Here is a 24,483-nt window from a genome sequence, read left to right on the forward strand (position 1 = left end):
ACTACAGAGAGGGGCCTGTGTGCTAAGGAAGGAGAAGCCTTCCTGGGTCTGCGGCTGCAGATGGAGCGCTGCTCTGGACATTGCCCTGAGCTGGGTATATTAGTTGTATATGGGGAGGACTACACCTCCCAGCATGTGCTGAGACTCTCGGTCCGAGTCTGAAGCCACGGACGTTTATGTTCTTTTGTGCCTAAGCTAGAGGCTATTTTGGTGATACGCTGATTTATGGTTTATGGAGCAAATAAACCTCATGAACTTTGGGAAGAACCTGCCTCATGATTGTCTCCCGCTGCACCTGAGCGAGTCACATCCCTACAATTGGTGACAGACTGCGGGCAGCGACTCCCAGAAGCACGTGTGGCAGTGCTGGCGATTCTGAGCCAGGAGAGCAGACGGTCTGACAACCGTGAGTAATACTGACCGAGGTCAGAGAAAGTGACTGTATTAATATTTGTGGGATACCTCTGAGGAGAAGAGGCATCCGAGAACCTGTGTGGCCGACACAGGTAACAGACAGGAGTCTGTGTTGCACTGACCAGGGTCAGTGAGAGACTGTGTTCCTGGAGGGGTCAGTGAGCAAGGTCCTGGAGGGTCAGTGTTGGGAGGTTCTGGGAGAGGAATCGGATCCCTGGAACACGTGCTATGACCTTGGACCTGATGAGGCGTGTGTTCGGCAGTCTCAGGCGGAGACGGATGTCCTGAAGAGCACCCGCTGAGCCCCTGGACCTGGTGAGGCTGGTGTGTTGGGAGACCCTGGGAGGAGGGTCGGCTCCCTGAATAGCACCCGGTGTGCCCTGTGTGTTGGACGGTCTCAGGCGGAGACGGTACGTCATGAGTGGCACACGAACAGGACATGTGAGAGACTGTGCATGTGTTTTTTTTTTTCTTTTTTTTTTTTCTTTTCCTCTGCAAAACCTGAAGGTGCTTGCTGTGGCTCAGTGGGGTCACGAAGGTCTCGCAGCACAGGGACCTGGTGTTTTCTTTAAGGGATCTGCCCTGGGAGCATTGGTAGCAGACGCTGTCTGTCTACACCATCCTGCTGCAGCTTTATTGCATGTGACTAAGCAGATACAGTAGTTGTGGCTTTACACAACTATTGAGGGTGAGTACCCTGTATTATTGCTGCATAACCCATTATACCTGCACTGGTAAGGCCCTATGGGCGCACTTTTGTGGCTTTTTTATCTTTGAGGGTGACAAGCGGCTTCCAGTAACCCGGCGGGGTTACGAAGGTGACAAGCGGCTTCCGGTGGATCGGCGGGTCCACGAAGATGGCGCAGCAGGAGCTGCAGTGACACCAGCCGCTGTGTATGTGTGTGAACAGCAGCCGGAGGTGCCGGTGATCAGTGACAGCAGGAGCTGAGGTGGTGCCAGCAAAGACTTGTCTGGTATCGTGAGAGACAAACTGTACTGTGTGAACTGTGGCATAAGAAGTTCTGCAGAACGGACATGGGGAAATCCCAAAAGGGGGCGGTGACCCAAAAGGGAGTGGTAACCAAAAAAGGGGTGGAGTCCCAAAAGGGGGCGGTGACCCAAATTAGAGTGGTAACCCAAAAAGGGGTGGAGTCACAAAAGGGGGAGGTGACCCAAATTGGAGTGGTAACCCAAAAGGGGGTGGAGTCCCAAAAGGGGGCGGTGACCCAAATTGGAGTGGCAACCCAAAGCGGGGTGGTGGTCCAGAAAGGGGCCAAGTTTGAAGAAGTGACAGCACTAGGTGACTCAGTAGGTACGTCTGGAGTACCGCAGTGTATGTGCAGGTCTTTTTCAGAATGTGGAATATCCTTTCCAGGTAGTAATGACGGGCCACAGATGTGTACAGTGATGCTGCACCGGGAAGGAGCCTTTGGTCGGCTGGACTCAGAGAGTCAGGTGACTCTGACAGGAACGCTTCTCGTTTTCTCTCTGACCGAGAAAAACGTCAGGGTTCGCTGTAAACACGGGGTCACGGTGAACCACACAGTAGACACAGTAGTGTTTGAGGGGACCAAAGGTGGTGAGTGCCAAGGTACAGGAATACCACGGGACTTAGTCTATGCCTGGGAGAGGGGCCGGGACTTTCTTTTGTTTGATGACGTTTGGTCTGACGATGGAGATGCTTCGACTGTGGGACAAGCAGACACTGAGACAGTGACGGCTCCTGACATGGACAGGTCAGAGGTAGAACTGACCAGAGGAAGAAGTACATCTGCCCAACTGACGGACCTGACGTCTCGTGATAAGACAGATGGTGGGCTGGGAGATGAGACTACTGGACTAGACACATTGGTGCTGAACGGTAACTGGAGGGTTCACTCGACTGGTGTGACTGACCCAGTGGTACCCTTTGATGATATAATTAAAGAGGTAGTGGTGAGACACGTGCTGGCCAAAAGAGAACAAGATCATGAGATACAGCTGATAAAGGAGACTGTAACAGAACATGTCGAACGGGAAAGAGTCCTAAGGCAAGCAGCTGAGCACAGAGTGGATGAGCTGGAGAAGGAAGTCTCTGAGCTCAGAGGTCACCTGTCAGCATGTAAAACCATGAACAAGACCCTGTTGGAAGATATGGAGGTGCTCAGAGAGGCCCAAGAGAAGCATCAACAGGAGATTCTCAGGAGAGAGGATCAGCATCGCTACCTGGCAGAGGAGCGAGATAAAGTTCTGCAAGAACTCAGTGGAGTAGTAAAAGGTCTTCTGCAGAAGAAGTGGATGGGCGAAGACGTACAGCAGCCTTGCCCGACTGATAGCAAGGCAGAACTGCCAAAGCCCATCTTGGAAAGGGGTCCTGAAGACTGTAAATCTCAAGAAGATGGTGAGCCAAGAGCTGCACAAGACAGTCACCCGGTCTTGGCAGATACCTTGAGGGAAGTGTCCGTGGGGAACCCAGAGCCATCTGTCCAGGATGAGAGCAAGTCCATGACCTTCAAGTGCGTGATGGAGGTACCCGAAGACATGCGAGAAGCGTGTGCCAGCGAAGGTGTGCATGAGACCTTTAAAAAGGCAGTAAAGGCCTATAGTGTGAGCTGGGCACCAGAAACAGACCAGTTGGTGATACTGGCAGAAACGGAAGACACAGAGAGAAGGGTGGCTGTCCTGAAGGAGATGCACCTACAATGTCTCCGCACGAAACAGATGCTCGTGGAGCGTAATAGGAAAGCCGCTCGACGTCTGGAGCTTGCAAGGGAAGCACAAAGTCGGCTGGGCTTTGTGGAAGACATAATTCCGGTACCCAGAAATCTGGTGGGGAAAGTCGTTGGCAGACTTGGAAAGGTGATGCAGGAGATGGTGAAGAGAGTGAGGATCCCACCTGCTGGTGAAATCCAAGTCGTTATTGAAGATGACATGGTTCCTGTCATTGTGGTTGGTTCGGTGGAAAGCATTGGGAAGCTTCGCATGCTCCTGGAATATCGGGTAGCGTACCTGAAGGAGATTGAGCAGCTAAGACAGGATCGACTGCAGATGAATGAACAGATAGAGAACGTCAGGTGGCGTCCACCTCCAACCCAAGGTGTAAGGACCCGAAGGGATCCTCCAAGGAATGAAAGGACAGGTAGTCGAAGGCAAGAACGTCGAGAGTCCGCAAGTGGCCGTTCTAATCGTAGTAACATAGGCACGAGACCCGGTGGTGGACATAGTGACAGAGGGTCAGACTCAGACCAGCCAGTTGGCCCAGCTGGACGTGGGACTCATGACAGTGTGAACTGGGAGAGCCGGCCGGTGAGAGAAAGGTCGGGTGACGGAGCGCACTGCAAACAGGTGGAGACTAAAGAGTGTCTGATCACACTGACGGACGTTGACGGGAAGGCCAAAGCCCAAGGCCGAGATACTGACCGCTGGGGGCGGGGGAGGCCTAACGTGAATATGAGGCAGTTTGACTACCGAAACAGATGGAGATGGTCCTCTCGACTTGTAGGGCAAGGTGACATGGGTGCCAGGTCTCAAGATACCTGGGTGATGTCATGTGTTCAACCCCACAAGTTTGAACAGAGGGGGGAGGTATGTGGTGTAGTTACCACTGTGTCGGCTAGGGGGCGCTGTGTGGGTGTCCCAGGACGGGTGTACAGGCACATTCAGTGTGGTAACAGGAGCAGGGTCCTAAATGACCATTGTGGGTCTCAAGGTGGGTGGCCTTGGGATGCAGGCTCCAGGGTGTATTGATCAGCAGAGGTACTGCTGATCTTTCTGTTACACTGTGTCAGGGAAGCCTGTGTGTCTATACAACCTTTGGTGATGTCATAGCCATGTGATCCCCTTTGGGTGTGGTTACAGGGCTATGTAATTGAGGTGTTTGGCACATGTGAGAGTGTGGAGGGAGTCTGTGAGAGTGTGGACAGACTTCCCTGTGTCCAGGTGGGACACTACAGAGAGGGGCCTGTGTGCTAAGGAAGGAGAAGCCTTCCTGGGTCTGCGGCTGCAGATAGAGCGCTGCTCTGGACATTGCCCTGAGCTGGGTATATTAGTTGTATATGGGGAGGACTACACCTCCCAGCATGTGCTGAGACTCTCGGTCCGAGTCTGAAGCCACGGACGTTTATGTTCTTTTGTGCCTAAGCTAGAGGCTATTTTGGTGATACGCTGATTTATGGTTTATGGAGCAAATAAACCTCATGAACTTTGGGAAGAACCTGCCTCATGATTGTCTCCCGCTGCACCTGAGCGAGTCACATCCCTACAATATACACTCACTGGCCACTTTATTAGGTACACCTGTCCAACTGTGTGTTAAGACTTAATTTCTAATCAGCCAATCACATGGCGGCAACTCAGTGCATTTAGGCATGTAGACATGGTCAAGACAATCTCCAGTTCAAACCGAGCATCAGTATGGGGAAGAAAGGTGATTTGAGTGCCTTTGAACGTGGCATGATTGTTGGTGCCAGAAGGGCTGGTCTGAGTATTTCAGAAACTGCTGATCTACTGGGATTTTCACGCACAACCATCTCTAGGGTTTACAGAGAATGGTCCGAAAAAGAAAAAAAATCCAGTGAGCGGCAGTTCTGTGGCCGGAAATGCCATGTTGATGCCAGAGGTCAGAGGAGAATGGGCAGACTGGTTCGAGCTGATAGAAAGGCAACAGTGACTCAAATTGCCACCCGTTACAACCAAGGTAGGCAGAAGAGCATCTCTGAATGCACAGTGCGTCGAACTTTGAGGCAGATGGGCTACAGCAGCAGAAGACCACACTGGGTACCACTCCTCTCAGCTAAGAACAGGAAACTGAGGCTACAATTTGCACAAGCTCATCGAAATTGGACAGTAGAAGATTGGAAAAACGTTGCCTGGTCTGATGAGTCTCGATTTCTGCTGCGACATTCGGATGGTAGGGTCAGAATTTGGCGTAAACAACATGAAAGCATGGATCCATCCTGCCTTGTATCAACGGTTCAGGCTGGTGGTGGTGGTGTCATGGTGTGGGGAATTTTTTCTGGGCACTCTTTGGGCCCCTTGGTACCAATTGAGCATCGTTGCAACGCCACAGCCTACCTGAGTATTGTTGCTGACCATGTCCATCCCTTTATGACCACAATGTACCCAACATCTGATGGCTACTTTCAGCAGGATAATGCGCCATGTCATAAAGCTCGAATCATCTCAGATTGGTTTCTTGAACATGACAATGAGTTTACTGTACTCAAATGGCCTCCTCACTCACCAGATCTCAATCCAATAGAGCATCTTTGGGATGTGGTGGAACGGGAGATTCGCATCAGGGATGTGCAGCCGACAAATCTGCGCCAACTGTGTGATGCCATCATGTCAATATGGTCCAAAATCTCTGAGGAATGCTTCCAGCACCTTGTTGAATCTCTGCCACGAAGAATTGAGGCAGTTCTGAAGGCAAAAGGGGGTCCAACCCCTTACTAGCATGGTGTACCTAATAAAGTGGCCAGTGAGTGTACACTTTCTACATATATTTCACAATACAGGGTGGGCCATTTATATGGATACATTGATAAAATTGGATTAAAAATGGCCGACTTCAAAATGGCTGCCACCCATCTTGAAAAGTTTTTCCCCTCCCATATGCTAATGTGCCATAAACAGGAAGTTGATATCACCAACCATTCCCATTTTATTTAGGTATATCCTTATACATGGCCCACCCAGGTGTATCCATATAAATGGCCCATCCTGTATACTGCACACATGCAGTATACATATATAATATACACAGACACACAAACTATATAATATATACACACACACATAAATGCACCACAGATATACACAATCATACTATATACACATATACAGACACACTGTATACTACCCATGTACACACACAGATATACACTTGTGCAGATCTCAGGGCAGTGATATAGGAGCAGCCATGATGAGGAGGAGGGGACACACAAACAGGGCTGCAGACATGTCCTGCCCCAGATCTGACTTCTGCTGGGCTGTACCCCTCCCCCTCATCTTCTAACCTGACACTGCAGGGGAGCGCTAGAGGGGATTGGAGGGGGTTTGGGAGAGACAATCAAGGACTGCAGAGGATGCACAGCGTTATTCACTGTAAGTAATGCTGTACACCCTCTGGGCACTTCATAAAGGGGCTGCAGACACAGAAGCCCCCCTTTGTGGCTGGGGGCACCAGGCAGCTGCCTTTTCTGCCTGACCCAAACACCAGCCCTAGTCCTGGGAAAGCCTGTACAATGATGTACGTGGAGATGCCAGAAGTTGCTGTTTCACATCTTGAATTGTTTCCTGAGACATTTTCAGACATCCTCCATCATGCCCATCCAGTAATGTTCCTGTGATTCCAGCTTATTCACCAATGACAGAATACATGGTTTGGACGGAGGAGTTCGACCTCCAAACTTCTTTAGAAACTCAGTTTGGCACCTCTTTAAGGACACAGTTTTCAAATAAGTTTTCACAATAAAAACATTGTCCTTCAAACTATCTGTACAATGGTCACAAGTGAAGAAGGAATTCAGCAGGAGTGAAATGCAAGCACCACACAAACTGCCGACCCGCAGAAAGGCATGCAGACCGTCAGGGTGACTAGTCGGCAAGACCACCCTGCACAAGGAAGTTTCTCATCGCTGAGGTTCATTGCACTCTCACTTATGCACCAAAGTACTGCATACAGTGTCTTTCTGTCCTCGTGGAGCTCCGTGCCTGGATTCAGCTGGGAGAGAGTGAAGCTGCTGGCTGCCTGCCAACTTTCCTACAACTTGTACCCATTTCCAGCAAGCAGATGATCCCAGGATAGGAAACCTGGTGGAGTGTGCGGTGCTGGAGTTGTTCTGGAGATCTTGTGGTCCACGTGGAGCTGTAGGGCTACAGGATTCGGCAGAGCTGGGAGTAGTGTGGAGACTGCGATCAGCTGGGACCGGTGTCTTTCTGTCCTCGTGGAGCTCCGTGCCTGGTTTCAGCTGGGAGAAAGTGAAGCTGCTGGCTGCCTGCCAACTTTCCTACAACTTTGTACCCATTTCCAGCATGCAGATGATCCCGGGATAGGAAATCTGGTGGAGTGTGCGGTGCTGGAGATGTTCTGGAGATCTTGTGGTCCAGGTGGAGCTGAAGGGGTGAGCTGGGCAGGTTTGGACTGACTGTTGGCATGTCCCCTGATGTCCCTGTCTTGTTGCACCCATGCCCTCCCCCCCAGCAGTGCTGGGAGCACCCTTTATGGAAAGTTGTACATTTAACTCTGCTAAACTGTGACTGTTCAGTCTTTATAGCTACAAGCTGAGTGTAATCATGGCCACTGCACTCTGTAAACCCACTCTTATGATTTCAAGGGACGATTTATTATTCTGGAATCATCCGCATTTTCTCATGGACTCCCCTTCTTGGAGCATGATTGCTAATTCAACAACTGAGTACATAAAATCTATTACTTCTGTGAAACCTGTGAAGGTGTACTGCAAGAGAGGTAGGAGAGGAGGCATCCTGGCACGCCTTCGGAGGAGAGGGTTCAGAACAGCTCTTCCTTCACTCCACTTGGCTAATGTCCGTTCCTTATCTAACAAAATGGAGGATCTGAGCTTACTTTGTAACATGAGATCTGATATGGCCAATTCAGCTGCTCTTTGTTTTACTGAGACCTGATTGAATGAGACCATCCCTGATTGTAGTCTGGATCTACCTGGTTTTGTTATCTACAGAGCTGACCGTGATTGTGTAGCTTCAGGTAAACAAAGGGGGGGTGGGGTATGTCTCTACATCAACACTAGTTGGTGCTGTGATGTTAACATACTGGGAAAAGGTTGCTCTCCAGATCCAGAGTACCTTGCACTCAATTGTAGACCATTTTACTCTCCAAGAGAGTTTTCATCTATGGTTCTGGTTGCAGTATATATTCCCCCTCAAGCATCTGTTAAAGCTGCTATTGGTGAATTAGCTTGCAAAATATCAGAATGGGAGAAAGGATCTCCAGAAGCATTTGTGATCGTAATGGGGGACTTTAACAAAGGAAAACTCAACCTGGATCTCCCCAAATTTACTCAACATATAAACTGCTTCACGAGAGAGAACAATACGCTTGATCACTGCTATACAGTCATAAAAGGGGCCTACAGGGCAGTGAGGAGAGCAGCAGTGGGCTTTTCAGATCATTGTCTAATTCATTTAATTCCAGCCTACAGGCAAAGGTTGAAAACATCCAAACCTACAGTTTATACAAAGAAAACATGGTCTGAGGAGGCAAAATTGCAACTACAAGCATGCTTTGAATGCACGGACTGGGAGGTATTCCAGGAAACATGCTTGGGTCTGGATGAATGGGTTGATGCAGTGTCCTCATATATCCGTTTTTGTGAAGACACGTTTATTCCATCCAAATCTGTCCACTTTCGGGGAAACAACAAGCCGTGGTTTACAAATAAAGTCAGGTTGATCCGTAAGAGAAAAGAGGAGGCTTTTAAAGCAGGCGATATTACTGAATTCAAGAAACTTAGGAACTCGCTATCTAAAGAGATCAAGTTAGCCAAACACGAATATGCAAAGATTCTGGAGGAAAGGTTCTCATCAAAAGATACTAGATCTGCATGGAGAGGATTAAGAGAGGTCACCAATTATAAAAGCCACCCCACTATAGTGAACCCCAGCAGAAGTCTGGCAGCAGAGTTAAATGAATTCTACTGCAGATTTGAGGCAAGCTCTACACACAGTGGCTATTCATCTCTAAGCTCCTCAGTCTGTTCATATAAAGATCATTCATTGTGCAACACCCAAGTAGTGATCTCCGAGGCAGAGGTGATACGCATCCTGAAGGGACTTAAGGTCAAAAAGGCACCTGGCCCTGATGGTGTATCTCCAATGTGTCTGAAAGTATGTGCTACCCAGCTTGCCCCTATACTGACAAATATATACAATGTGTCACGAAAGAGTGCGTTGTACCTCAGTGTTGGAAAAATTCCACAATTATCCCTGTCCCCAAGAAAGTGGGATCCTCTGAGTTGAATGACTATAGACCAGTAGCACTCACATCTGTAGCTATGAAAGTCTTCGAAAGAATTATGATGTCCCACCTGATAAAATTCACGCAGAAGCTATGGGAGCCGCTTCAGTTTGCCTATAAGGAGAATCGTTCGGCAAACGACACTGTCAATCTGGCACTGAAGTACATTTTGGATCATACAGATGAACTGCACTCATATGTCCGGATTCTTTTCATGGACTTTAGCTCAGCGTTCAATACCATTGATCCGAATTTACTTCATAAGAAAATGGTAGCTCTCGGAGTCCCTCTCAACTTATGCTTGTGGATTTATAACTTCCTGACAGCCAGGATACAGAGTGTAAAAGTTGGACCATTCACTTCGGACACCTTGGTCACAAACATCGGGGCACCTCAGGGGTGTGTTTTGTCCCCATTACTGTTTTCTCTCTATACGAATGATTGCATCTCTTCAGCAGACTCAGTAAAAATCTTGAAATTTGCCGATGATATGACACTGATTGATCTCATCAGGGGAAATGCTGAAGACTTGTATCGGAGTGAGGTGGAAAGAATATGTGACTGGTGTAAAGCCAATAATCTTGTACTCAACACTAAAAAAACTGCTGAGATGGTTGTGGATTTTAGGAAAGATCAACATGAGATACTTCCAATCTACATCCATGACGAAGTGGTTCTTAGGGTCACAGAGACCAAATTCCTTGGTGTTATCATCTCTCATGATCTTAAATGGGGGAAAAACGTGGATGCTGTTATAAGAAAAGCACAACAGAGGATGTTCTTCCTGCGTCAGCTGAAAAGATATGGTTTGTCTAAGAATCTGCTGATCTTATTCTTTAATGCTGTCATCAGATCTGTGATTTGTTCCTCTCTGATAGTCTGGTATGGGGGAGCCACTGCGCATGACAAACTCCGCTTACAAAGGACTTTCAGAACAGCAGAGAGAATTATAGGTTCCCCCCTGCCTAAAATCCAGGATCTTTATAAGAGTATTCGATCCCACGCATTGAAAATTTCATCCGATCCCTCTCACCCGGGACACTCATAGAATCATAGAATCATAGAATCGTAGAGTTGGAAGGGACCTCCTGGGCCATCTGGTCCAACCCCCTGCTCAAAGCAGGATTCGCTAAATCATCCCAGTTAGATGTCTGTCCAGCCTCTGTTTGAAGACTTCCATTGAAGGAGAACTCAACACTTCTCGTGGCAGCCTGTTCCACTCATTGATCACTCTAACTGTCAAAAAGTTTTTTCTAATATCTAATCTGTGTCTCCTCCCATTCAGCTTCATCCCATTGCTTCTAGTCTTTCCTTGTGCAAATGAGAATAAAGTTGATCCTTCTACAATGTGACAGCCCTTTAGATATTTGTAGACAGCTATTAAGTCTCCTCTCAGTCTTCTCTTTTGCAAACTAAACATTCCCAAATCCTGCAACCTTTCCTCATAAGACAGGGTTTGCAGACCGGTCACCATTCTGGTCGCTCTTTTCTGAACTTGCTCCAGTTTGTTGATGTCTTTTTTAAAATGTGGTGCCCAAAATTGGACACAATATTCCAGATGAGGTCTGACCAAAGAGGAGTAGAGGGAAATAATTACTTCACGTGATCTAGACTGTATGCTTCTGTTAATACATCCTAGAATTGCATTTGCCTTTTTTGCTGCTGCATCACACTGTTGACTCATATTCAGTCTGTGATCTATTAGTATACCCAAGTCTTTTTCACATGTGCTGTCACTTAGCCCTATTCCTCCCATTCTATATATGCTTTTTTCATTTTTATTGCCCAGATGTAGTACTTTGCATTTCTCCCTGTTAAAAACCATTCTGTTAGTTGCTGCCCACTTCTCCAGTTTATTTAAATCTTTTTGAATCCTCTCTCTCTCTTCTCTAGTATTAGCTATCCCTCCTAGCTTTGTGTCATCAGCAAATTTAATCAGTTTACCCTCAATTCCTTCATCTAAATCGTTGATAAAGATGTTGAACAATACAGGGCCCAGGACAGAGCCCTGTGGTACCCCACTTGAGACATTCTTCCAACTGGATGTGCAGCCATTTACGACCACTCTTTGGGTTCGATCACTAAGCCAGTTATGAATCCACCTAACAGTTGCCTTGTCCATTCCATACTTAGTCATTTTTTCAATATCCTCATTCCAACTACTCCCTTCAGGACGTCGCTTCAGAGTCCCCAAATGCAGCACCAACCGCCATATGAACAGCTTCTATCCACTCTCTGTTCAACAATTAAATCGTCATGTGTAGACTATATACTGTATCTGTCTTGTTAGATGTTAGTTGTTGTATCTGTTGTTATATATTATGTTGCCTCTTTGCCACAAAGAATTCCTTGTATATATGTAATATGTACTTGGCGATAATAAATTTGATTGATTGATAAAGTCCAAATTTCAGTACGGTCGACTGTCTCTTCTAGGAGTAAAGGGAATATTTCCAGGTAAAGTAGCGAGTAAATCAACCTGTATTAATGCTTATATTTGTTTAAAGCATTCTTACTGTACATTTTTTCCACCTTGTCTAAAAGTTTTGCACAGTACTGTGTATATACAGTTTCCCTACTGCATCTGAAGGAGACACAGAAACCATTTTTTCTTCTGAAAAAAATAATAATGGGCTATATAGATCTGCAAACACAACTGTGAGTACTTAAAAGTTATTCTAAAAGGAAGAGCTGAGCCACATTACCTTTCCTGATGATACATTTAGATTGATTTTCTGGAGACCACAGCAGAGTGACAGTGCCAAGTCTAGTCATGTGTTCACTTTTTTAATAATTCATGAAAAATGTAATTGAAAGTAGGAAAGATTTTGAGACATACATTCCCTGTGTAGGTCTTTATAAAATAAAACCATGCAAACATGTGCATTACCCAACATTTAAAAGAAGTGACATCACAAGAGTATAACAGACGCTGATCGAAAGTAGATATTTGAAGAAACATTGATATGCCTTGTTGGATTATTTTATTCATTCTTTGGGGCAGTTGTTGTTGATAAGCCGGATTACTTACCGGTAATGCTCTTTTAATGAGTCCACGACAGCACCCACTGGAGGTATCGGATCCGCCCATTTGGAACAGGAAACCCTACAGGAAAAATAAAAGGGGCGGTCCGCCTTTCCTCCTCAGTTTTACGTTTCAGAGTACCAGAAGGACCGCCAAGGATTAGGCAATGTTCTCTTATTTTAACATCTTTCTTATCCATTATTTGGTAATACTTTAACTATTCATATCTTTAGGGGGGGAAGTGAACGGGTGCTGTCGTGGACTCATTAAAAGAGCATTACCGGTAAGTAATCCGGCTTTTTACTCTTCGCCACGACAGCACCCACTGGAGAGATTCCAGAGACCATCACCTGGGTGGGACCACCGTGCCAAGGATAGTCCTGCCAAAGCTTAAGTCAGAGGTTGATGAAAGATCAAGTCTGTAGTGGTTATAGAAGGTAGAAGGGGATGACCAAACTGCCGCCTTACATATAGTTTCAATCGGAACATCTCCCTTTTCCGCCCAAGAGGTTGCCATTGCCCTGGTGGAATGCGCCCTGATGTTCCCTGGAGGATCTTCGTTTTTTGCGGAGTAGGCTAAACGAATGGCCTCTCTGATCCACCGGGAAATGGTGCTCTTCGTGACTCCATACCCCTTCTTACAGCCCTGAAATGAAACAAATAGGGCCCTACTCTGCCTCCAACTGTTGGACCTCTCAATACATTTTAGGACAGTTCTTTTGACGTCCAGAGTATGGAACCTCTGCTCTTCCGGAGTAGAGGGATTTTTATAGAAGGTTGGGAGGAGTATCTCCTGAGATCTATGGTATTTTGTTGCCACTTTTGGCAGGTAGGCAGGGTCTGGTTTTAATACCAATCTGTCTTGGTATTCTTGAAAAAAGGGTGGATCTATTGACAAGGCCTGAATATCACCCACTCTTCTAGCTGAGGTTAGTGATACTAAGAGGGCCATTTTAAGTGCTAAGTATTTGAAGGGTATTGTGTCGATCGGCTCAAAGGGGTCTACCGTTAGGGCGTCTAAGACCAGATTTAGATCCCATGTAGGGACGGAGGGTATGTGGATTGGAGTTATTCGTTCACATGCTGTAATAAAACGAGTTATCCATTTGTTGCCTGCTATATTATGGCCATATAGTGCTCCTAATGCCGATATTTGTACTTTCAGTGTATTTACTGCTAAGCCTAAGTCTTTCCCCTTCTGCAGAAATTCCAAGATTGGGATTATCGGAACTTCTGTTGTATGAGGTACTGTATGGAATTGAAGAAATTTTTTCCATATTCTAATGTAAATCTGGGTCGTGGACTGTTTTCTACTTTGTAGTAGTGTAGCAATTAAGGACTCCGAGAATCCTCTTGTCCTCAATAACTGCCTCTCAAATTCCACGCCGTCAAGTGCAAGCTGAGCACTTGAGGGTGGAAAAAGGGGCCTTGGGAGAGTAGATTGGCAGTTGGAAGGACCCAAGGATCTGTTATCGACATAATCTGCAGCCACGAAAACCACGGTCTTTTTGGCCAGAATGGTGCTATTAAGATTATTCTTGCTTTGTCGTCTCTGATCTTCCGAATTACTTGAGGTAGGAGGATCAATGGAGGGAACGCATACGCTAGGTTGAAATTCCATGGAACTAGAAAGGCGTCCAGTATGTTTGGGTGATCTGACGGAGATAGGGAGGCAAAGGTTTTTATCTGCCTGTTCTCCCTTGTGGCAAAAAGATCCACCTCGGGTTGTCCCCATGCGGCTACTATGTCCCTGAAGACCTTCCGATTGAGGCACCACTCTCCTTGTCGTAGAGTGTGACGGCTTAGGAAGTCTGCCTTTTGATTGCTCTCGCCTCTTATATGAAGGGCCGAGAGGGACAAAAAATAGTTTTCTGCTAAGTTTAAAATTTTTGCCGCTGAAGACATCAGAGTCTCTGATCGAGTTCCTCCTTGTCTGTTTATATATGCCACTGTGGTGGTATTGTCCGACAGGATCCTTACATGCTTCTGTTGGAGCTGCGGAAGGAAATTGTATAAAGCATAGAACACTGCAGTCAGTTCTTTTAAATTAGATGAGTAATCACATTCCTCTTTACTCCACCTTCCCTGATAAAACCCATTCTCCATGTGGGCTCCCCAGCCCTGGGGACTGGCATCGGTGGTTACAATACAGGATGGAACTATAACCCATGGGACTCCTGAACATAAATGGTCATCGTCTAACCACCACTCTAGGGAAGTCAAGACTTCTTGTGACAGGGTTATTTTGCTCTGTAAACGACCACTATGTCGCTTATCCTCCTGGAGGATCTGGTGTTGTAGTGTACGGACATGGTACTGGGCCCACCGGACTGCCGGGGTGCAAGAATTTAGTGATCCTAATAGTGACATTGCTCCTCTTAAGGATACACGTGGTTTATCTATAGCTGCTTGTATTTTTTGTTTTGTGAGGATGATTTTTACCTGGGGTAGTAGACATCTCTGGGTCAAGGAATCTAGTTGAAATCCTAGAAATGTCTGGAGAGATTGCGGATCGAGTCTGGACTTTTGGATATTGATGATCCAGCCAAGGCTCTGAAAAGAGGAGACTGCGTCAGTCACGCGTTCAGTACATTGTTTGACTGAATTCCCAATTACTAGGAAGTCGTCTAGATATGGTACAATTAGTGTGTCCTTTTGGCGAAGGTAGGCCATCACTTCTGCCATCACCTTGGTAAATATTCTTGGTGCCGTGGAAAGCCCGAAGGGCATGGCCGCGTATTGGAAATGACGAATCCTGCCCTCGACTTCCACTGCGACTCTTAGGTATTTCTGGAATCTGTTGTGTATAGGGAGATGATAATAAGCATCTTTTAAATCAATCCCTGCCATTACGCAATTTGGGAAAAGAAGCTTTATAGTGGATCTAATCGATTCCATTTTGAACTTATAATTTTTTATAAATGAATTTAGCTTCTTTAAATTAATAATGGTTCTAAATGTACCGTCTGGTTTAGACACCAAAAACAGGGGAGAGTAAAAGCCTCTACCCTGTTGTTCCTCAGGGACGTCAACTAAAACTTTTTTAGCTAGCAGGACTCGAATCTCGTCTTCGAGAGCCTTTTGCTGAAGTGAGGAATTAAGGCGAGTTATAACAAAGAACTCATAGGGGATTCGAAGGAATTCAATCTTTATTCCTTCCTTGATTATATTCAAAATCCATGGGCTTAACGTAATTTGTTCCCATTTGGTAAAAAAAAATTTTAATCTGCCCCCAACCGGTGGGTCTAAACTTTTAATTTTTTTCTCTCCTATATGTTGGCCCTCTGAAGATGGTACCCTTCTGCTTTTCGTCTTTCGTGGCCCATCTCGTTCTGTCCGATTGTCTTCTTCTCCCGAATGGCCGTCTTTTAAAGGTTTTCCTATAAAACGGAATGGGAGAATCACTGAAGGCCTTTTTCCTTTCTTTTGCCTTGGCGAGAATTTCGTCTAAGGCTTTTCCGAAGAGGAACTCACCCTCGCATGGGGTTGCACTAATTTTGGACTTTGATTGTGCATCCCCTTTCCAGCTTTTTATCCAAAGCGCGCGTCTGGCGTTATTCACCAGGGCTGCCGACCTTGCTGCAAGTCTTAGGGTGTCCGCTGAAGCGTCTGCCATAAAGGCAGCTGCCCCTCTTATCAACGGGATGGCTGCACGCAGTTTCTCCCTTGACACTCTTTGCTCAATCTGCTGGTCTAATTGATCTAGCCATACCAGCATTGACCTAGCAGTACATGTGCTGGCTATTGCGGGTTTGAATACCCCGGTGGTGGACTCCCAGGACCTTTTGAGCGAGGATTCAGCCTTTCGGTCCAATGGGTCTGCTAACAATCCTGCGTCCTCGACCGGGATCGAGGTTTGTTTGGAAGTGGAGGATATGACAGCGTCCACCTTTGGTATTTTAGACCATTTTAATAGATCTTCATCAGTGAACGGGTACTTCCGTTTTGAAGCGGATGGGAGAAAACCCCTCTGGTCGTGTTTTTCCCATTCCCTTTTGATGAGATCTTTAATTGCCGGTATTACTGGAAATGATCTCCTCTTTTTTTCTGCCAATCCCGCAAACATAATGTCCTGCGCGGTCTGGGCTCCCCTTTCCTCTTCACACCCCATAGTATTCCTAACCGCTTTTACCAGGTTATCTACTCTGTCCAGAGGAAAACATGCGCGTCCTTCCGCCTCCGAGGATGATGATGAGGACGTGGATGCGGAGCCTGAGTTTAACCCCTGTTCTTCCTCTGACTCTGAACTGACAATAACCTGTTTTCTATGCCTGGACTCTGCGGGAGTGCTGGCGCGGTTGATGGCTTGTATTTCCTCCCTAATTATGGCTCGGATATCCTGAGAAGATATCGTCGGCCCCTGCCTGGTCTCTTTCATGCATTGTTTGCAGAGTTTTTTTGGGGTAGGAGTCAGGGAGAGGCTCTGAACATAATGCACATTCTTTATGTTTTGTTTTTCCTTTTTTCTTTGACTGAAACGGGAGGTCAAAGGTAAAGAGAGGGGGGAGGGGGGGGGGAGGAGAGGAGGTTAGCTTAATAGGTAGAGCATATGCTTTGCACACTCACCCAGTGAAGCTTAATACCGGTTCAGATGGCTGAGACGGTTTGGATCGGGTTTCTGCTGCCTCGCTCCTGCGGGCAGTCTCCGTCCTGGCGCTGCGGTCCCTGGTGGAGTTGCCCCCAGCTGAATCCCCTGCTGGGGTTTGCGACTCTGCGGGGGACGACATGTTCCAATGTTGCAGCGCTGCAGCGCTGTTTTATCTGTATCGTTGCCCCGGAAGTCGCCCTGTCACAGGGCGCATGCGCCGCGTCATCGCCATCTTACCCCGGAAGTTCAACCATTACTTCCGGGGTATGGGAGCGTCGGGCGCCGGCCTGCTCCCGCGCCACCGCTATTAACACACGCGGCTCGCGCGCACATGGCCTCACCATCCACGCTATACCCCCACCGATGGGAATGGGGGGGGGGGGAAATCTCCCGGATGCCAGACCGGCGCGCTCCCTGGTAAGACCGGGCGGCCCTCCCCGGACCCGGCCATTACCACTATGCCACCAGACGAGGGGGGAGCCGTCAAACGGAGTCTCCCCCGACGCTGCCTCCGGACCGCAGCCCCTGCCGTTCCCGAAGAGACCGCACAGGCGGATGCATGGCCCAGGTAAGATCCTGCAGGATCCTGCTCCATTTGGAACAGGAAACCAAAACTGAGGAGGAAAGGCGGACCGCCCCTTTTATCTTTCCTGTAGGGTTTCCTGTTCCAAATGGGCGGATCCGATACCTCCAGTGGGTGCTGTCGTGGCGAAGAGTAAAAAAGGACATATGTTTACTGAAGGACATGTTCACATAAAGGATGGGACAGATTTACAATCATGTTCCTTAACAAATAACTATGACGTGAACTGTTGTTACACACCAATGAAGAGCTGGATTTATCAGTCTCTGGATTTTGGTAAAAACATGACACTGTCCAGAACATCTACCTTCACAGACCAACCATGAACAGCATGTTGGTCAGAAAATGACCAACTAAAACTCCTAGTCTAGTATTAGAAAGCTTAAACCACCATTAGGCTGGAGTCACACACAACGATTAAAAAAACGGTCCGATTTTAACGGTCCGAAATCGCACAAAGGTTTCTTAACCATTGATCTGTTTTTGATGCGATTTTTCTTCATCGATGCGATTTTAATCGCATGTAAGCATCCTTTTGACATCTGTCTGGCGAGATTTTCTCACAAGATAGCTAAATGGACATATAATGGAGCCCAATGACAGGTTTCCCCACACAAACGAATTAATAGATCTAGACACATTAAATATATATATATTTTATACATGTCATAGAGACACATTTATATTTATATATATATTTCTAATTCATACAGTTCTTCATTGCAGAATAGCTGCTGAAACATTTGCCGGCTTTTGTATCATCATTCTTCTGCCCGACATGAAATGACACATGGTTTACATATAGTTAACCATTTCATTTCATTTTTTTTTATGTCTATCACTATTAATTATATGAGGGTTTTTTGGGTAAAATTTTGGAGTTGTAGGGGTTAATTTAAGGGGTTAATTCGTTGTATTAAATTGCAGGGACTCCCTGCAGCCTCAGTGACGTCAGCGGGAGTCCCAGCAATTTAATACAACGAATTAACCCCTTAAATGAACCCCTACAACTCCAAAATTTTACCCACAAACCCTCATATAATTAATAGTATAGAGATAAAAAAAAAAAAAAAAAACATGAAATGAAATGGTTAACTATATGTAAACCATGTGCCATTTCATGTCGGGCAGGAGAATGATTATACAAAAGCCGGCAAATGTTTCTGCGGCTATTCTGCTATGATGAACTGTATGAATTTGTAATATATATATTAATGTGTCTCTATGACATGTATAAAATATATATATATATATATATATATATATATATATATATATATATATATATATATATATATGTCAAGATCTGTTAATTTGTTTCTTTATTTAACCGGTCACTGTGATTTTACTGTATTTGAAAAAAAAAAAGCCGGCTTTTGGTGCGATTTTACCGCAACTCACACATCGGGTCCGTTTGCAATCCAATTTTTTCTCGCCCCCATAGACTTGCATTGTCGAATCCGATCCGAAAATCGGTGACAATTGCAGCATGCTGCGATTGTCTCAGTACGAGGATCGGGAAAAAAAAAAACCCTCGCATGATGTGAGCTGCCCCATATAATAACATTGGGACGAATGCAATGCGATTTTTTTATTGCATTGCATTCGTCCGATTTAATCGCCAGTGTGACCCCGGCCTAACTCTTAAAATAGTAATTTACTCCCCAGCGATCCTGATGACAGGGTGCAAGTATCACAAAAACGTATCTCTGCAGAACCCTCTAGTTCAGGGGTGGGGAATCTTTTTTCTGCCAAGGGCCATTTGGATATTTATACCATCCTTCGGGGGCAGTACAAACTCCGCCCACAAATTACATCCTGACTCTGGCACTGGTGTCAGGACGTAATCTTTCATTGCATGCCCTTCAATGTTCAGTAGTGAACACTGCGTGTGTGTGCCAACAGAGCAAGAAGAAATTAATGAGCTTGTGGCAATCAAAATACAGCTCCCTGCCCAAGAATGCGGTCCCTGAGAATCTTCTCGGGGGCCTGATAAAAGGTCATCGAGGGCCGTAAATGGCCCTGGGGCCTGAGGTTCCCCATCCCTGTTCTAGTTAAATGGAGTAGAGGTGAGCATTTTGGGCTATCCAACCCTTATGTTTTCTTTTCTTCACCCATTTGAATATCCAGAATATCAGAAAATCCAGTATCTATTAAAGCGCTTGTTTGATTTACTTCATATTCTCGTCCCTACTCTTTTACTGAATATTTACGTCTATTAAAGGAAATCGGTTAACAGATTGTTGCCATGGAATCTCAATGCAGCCTGATGTAGATGTACCACTTACTGGTCTGTTTGATGTAATTCTGTGAAAAATCCCTGTCTTCTCTCCTGTAGATGTAGCAGTGCTATCAATGTTAAGCTATGTACTGTATAACCCCGTCCACAGTAAAACACTGTATTGAAACTACAACAAGCTGCTGAGCAAGTGACCCATCTCAGGAATCAGATCTCTGCCCTTATCAGATTAAGGGCAGAGACAGAATGCCGGATAAAGGGCCCGTTACACATAGCAATATCGCTAGCAATATCGCTATAACGTCACTGGTTTTGTGACGTTATAGCGATATTGCTAGCGATATCACTACATGTGATACTTACCTCCGACCAGCTCCCCCGCTGTCTGTCGCTCATCGCACGAGAAGGTCCTGGATCATTTCTCGTCGGCCACTTCCTGCTGGGCTTCCTGTGGCGCCGACGAGCGACGCGTGGACGTCAGGATCGCCGCGTCTGACAGGCAAGTAGCGACCCCGTCCCCAGCGATGTCGCTGGTGAGATCTGCCTGTGTGGCAGCTCACTAGCGACCACTTAGCGATGCACCAGCGATCCATATCGTTGTCGGGATCGCTGGTGCATCGCTAAGTGTAACGGTACCCTAACTCATGCGAGGATTGCATTATAAACCTTGTACTTGATGCCTGTTCTCCTGACCTGTGCTTGACAGATGCATAGGAATACATAACGCTGTCATGCTCAGGTCAGGAGAGGTGTCGGGCCAGTCCGTGTAGTTCGATGCGATCATCGAACGAGTTATACGAAAGTCTGTCTCTGCACTAAATAGCAAAAACCTAAGCCAGAGAATTGAATGGAAAGGAGTGTGCTAAAAACAGGCAGTCTATACAGAGACTACTTCCAGTAAAAGTCCATGAAGCACACACTGGTTTTTCTGTGTTGATTCAAAACCTGTTACACTACTGTATATAACAATCTCCACAAGATAACTAGATGCAGGGAAAGAGAATTTCCAATGTCATATTATTAGAATGCTCCATTTATGTTTAAAATAGCGAGGAGGAACAGGTGATCAGACCCCATTCCAGAGATTGGTGGGGGTGCTGACTTACATATAATGTGTTTGGGGATTTTGTCAAATAACAGAAACTTAAACCTAAATAAACTATAACCCTAATTCATCAATGCTGCATTTTGTACACCTGTCTTGATGAACGGTCAAGTTTGAATGAGATGCACCAAATTCATTAAGATTTGCACCTCGTCTAGAATTTGGTGTATCTTTCAGTTGCTGTACACAATGTGAGGTAGCGCTGTCATTTACTTAGGGGATTCTCGCTTGCAGCGAACAAAAACCAGTTCCGGCACGGATTTTCCATCAAATCATACAGTCCTTGCGGTTTATTCACGCCTCAAACCACAGCAGCAACAGAAAGTTCACTTAATAGCATTACCAGCATAGCGTCCATTATAATGCTTCACTCTGGTTATCAATGTCCAGTACGCAGGCTCACTTAGCCTCACAATTATCTCACCCACGTCAGGGTCTCCACATGGTTCCGTCACTCATGCTGCAGACGTCCATATCCCTCCAGGGAACTTTCAGGCTCTGGCAGCCATTACACACAGCCACACACAGGCTGTTAGCCAGGAGACACTCCTGCACACAGGACCTTCCGCTCTGGACCAACCAGGTCCCTGCATTCACCACATGTGACCTACCCTGGCCACATTATATGGTCTATAGCCACACCCACCGGGACACGTGACTATGACCTCATCACAGGTCCTTCACACACTCACATAGTCTTTTACTACAGGCGTTTTCAGACACACCCCTGGGTGGGTTTGTAGGTAACTGGCCCGCCAAACTCCCAAGTTACCTAGAGACTTCTCCCTTATACCTTGAAATAACACCTCAGCAATACCATTGCTGATCAATACGCATAACTAAGTCTCCATCTCAAAGCCACCCCCTTTGAGATACACAACCATCCTTCAGGATTCTGCCACTCATCCTCTCCCTTGGAGCCTCCACACAGCGCCCCCTAGTGGACATAGTGGTTACTACACCACAACCAGTAAAAGAAATGTACTCCAGTCAGTCACTTTTCTGTAGTAAATTATTATGAATTTGGCCACAACCCGCTATGCACCTCCTCATTAAGTTCTGCCTACTTTTAAGAAAAAAACAAAACAGGCAGAGATGCTTACCTGTATAGACAGACCTCAATACAAATGCACTATCACGGTGCAGCGGACCCAAGTAAAATGGCAACTGCACAGGTGCAAGTGTAAGGAACTTTGACGTTAGTTTGCCAGCTTACGTATTATGGCCATAATATTAACCAATACCTTACATATATTGATATGTTTTTGTGCACTTTTTATCTTTTCAAGGTGCAGTTGGGCCCAAATGGTTCTGTAAACTGTGGCCTCTGTTCACACGGGATGCATTATAGTTAGCACTGTGCAGCCCCCCTATATGGTGTTACTAAGAGGCTGTGAACCAGAAGCCCTGCATTCCTTGTGTGAACACTGCCACATACGGATAATTTTTTTTTTTGCACTGGTGTGCCACACGGCCAATCCCTGATTGAAGGCTGGCTGTTTCATTAGGTATTATTGCCCCTGTGCAGTTGCCATTTTACTTGGGTCCGCTGCACCCTGATAGTGCATTTGTATTGAGGCCTGTCTATACAGGTAAGCATCTCCTCCTGTTTTGTTTTTTTCTCAAATATTGGAGGATTCTTTCCTCTTTTCTGTGGTTTTCATGTTAGAGTAGGACTGGCAAGTGTAAGGAACTTTGACGTTAGTTTGCCAGCTTACATATTATGGCCATAATATTAACCAATACCTTACATATATTGATATGTTTTTGTCTACTTTAAGAAAGTTGACAGAGCTGGCATAAAATTTGACAAAAGTCACAACATTTTTGTACAACTGCAAGTTGTGAAAAAAAAATGTGCAAAATTTGAAACAGTTTTACATTCCAATTCTGGTGCAATCTGGCACAATCTGTTTGATCCACTTTTGGTAAACTTCTACATCCAGTGACATATCAAAACTTTCCTTAAATAAGAATTTGGTACCAGAAAGAATAATTTCAGCTTTTAGCTCAAGTATCTGCTCTGATACTAAGTGCATAAATACCTCAACTCCATAATAATCTCAGCAGTGAGAATCTTACAGGTAAGACAACTTTTGCCTTCTGACTAAGTTCACAGTAAAAATACAAGTTGCACTTTACTTACTCTGCCATGAATCCACTCCTGTGTCTCTATAATGAGGGCAATCGGGGCTACTGCCTGAGGCCTGAGGTTGCCCAGATTGTCTTCAATATAATGGCGCACATATCCTGGCATGGAGCTTTCCCAGCGCTGCGGAAGATGCAGAATGGCAGCGCAGCTCCAGGGGAGCTTCCATTGCCTCTGTTGTGATGTCCCAGCGAGATGACATCATCAGATGGCGCCAGTGCAATGAAATCATCATAATAACATGTACGCCAGTAGAAGTGGAGCCTTGGGGACCATGGCATAGTGCCAGAGGAACGGGAGAAAGGTGAGTATGTCTTTTTTTTTAAATTAACATGTGTATGGGATGTGAGGACTCATACTGTATATAGGAGGCTATATGGGGTCTTATATTGTATATAGGAGGCTATATAGGGGCTCACACAGTATACAGGAGGCTATGTGTGGGCTCATATTATATACAGAAGACTATGTGCGGGCTCATACTGTATATTATAGCTATTTGGGGGCTCATACTGTATATAGCAGCCTATATGGGGGCTCAAACTGTATACAGTGTTGAAAAATATTGATGATATACACCTCAGCCCACTAGTATGTTAATGTTGTATATATTTAAATATGCTGATTACATATTATCTGATCACCTATTGTGGATGCCTGGTCAGTAGTGAAGTGGTAGGACTACATAGGGGGACAACATATTGTTTCATCCTAGGGTGGCAAACTCCGCTGTGAGGAAGGGAATTGTGAAGGGCAAAACTTGTTGCTATCTCCCCTCATTTCTGCTCTTTTTTTGTATCAATGTTTTTCTGTGCAAATGTGTGTGCATGTGCAGTGAGGGGCAAAAGGGTAACAACTTTTGACTTTCATTCTCCATGCTCTCATTATCCACTTCTGCTTTGAACTTGAGACTGACATCATTTTATAGACAATCATCTTGGCTATCTCATACATTAATTTGACTTGCAACTATTTAACATGTAATTAGTTATGCAGATTCTTCTCATGTCACTGCATTATTACTATTTTGCTCCTAAAGACCTAAATTTTAATTTTTATTATTTTGGTACTATTTTGTAAATCCACTTTTAGTTTTCAACACTGCCTGAATCCTTTCGGGCATGCTCTCGTCTGGGGACAAGCGGTGGAAACCGCGTCTAGGCTATTTACCGAACCACGTTATCACCAACGGCTCTTTTACAAGGAGACTAATTAACCATTTATGCTTCTAGCATCTTTCCCTTATGAACAGGTTGCCCTGTATACAAGTGCAGTCAGTACACTATATAGTACGTTGACGAAGGTCGTTTGTGACCGAAACGTTTACTGTATGTACTGTATCTTATTAAAATACCCCCTTTTCACTTGCAATCATCTATGTGTGTGCCAAGTTCTTCTATACT

At 45.7% G+C, this 24,483-nt stretch overlaps 1 protein-coding gene across 1 annotated transcript in view; it reads right to left on the reverse strand.

The window, feature by feature from the left end:
* CFAP299 (cilia and flagella associated protein 299) overlaps window positions 1-24,483 on the reverse strand; it is an 887,436-nt gene that overhangs the window by 793,100 nt on the left and 69,853 nt on the right. The gene's annotated exons all lie outside the window — the stretch shown is intronic.

Source organism: Dendrobates tinctorius, unplaced genomic scaffold, assembly GCF_039654945.1.
Source record: "Dendrobates tinctorius isolate UK_male_01 unplaced genomic scaffold, ASM3965494v1 ptg000011l, whole genome shotgun sequence".
Taxonomy (NCBI): domain Eukaryota; kingdom Metazoa; phylum Chordata; class Amphibia; order Anura; family Dendrobatidae; genus Dendrobates; species Dendrobates tinctorius.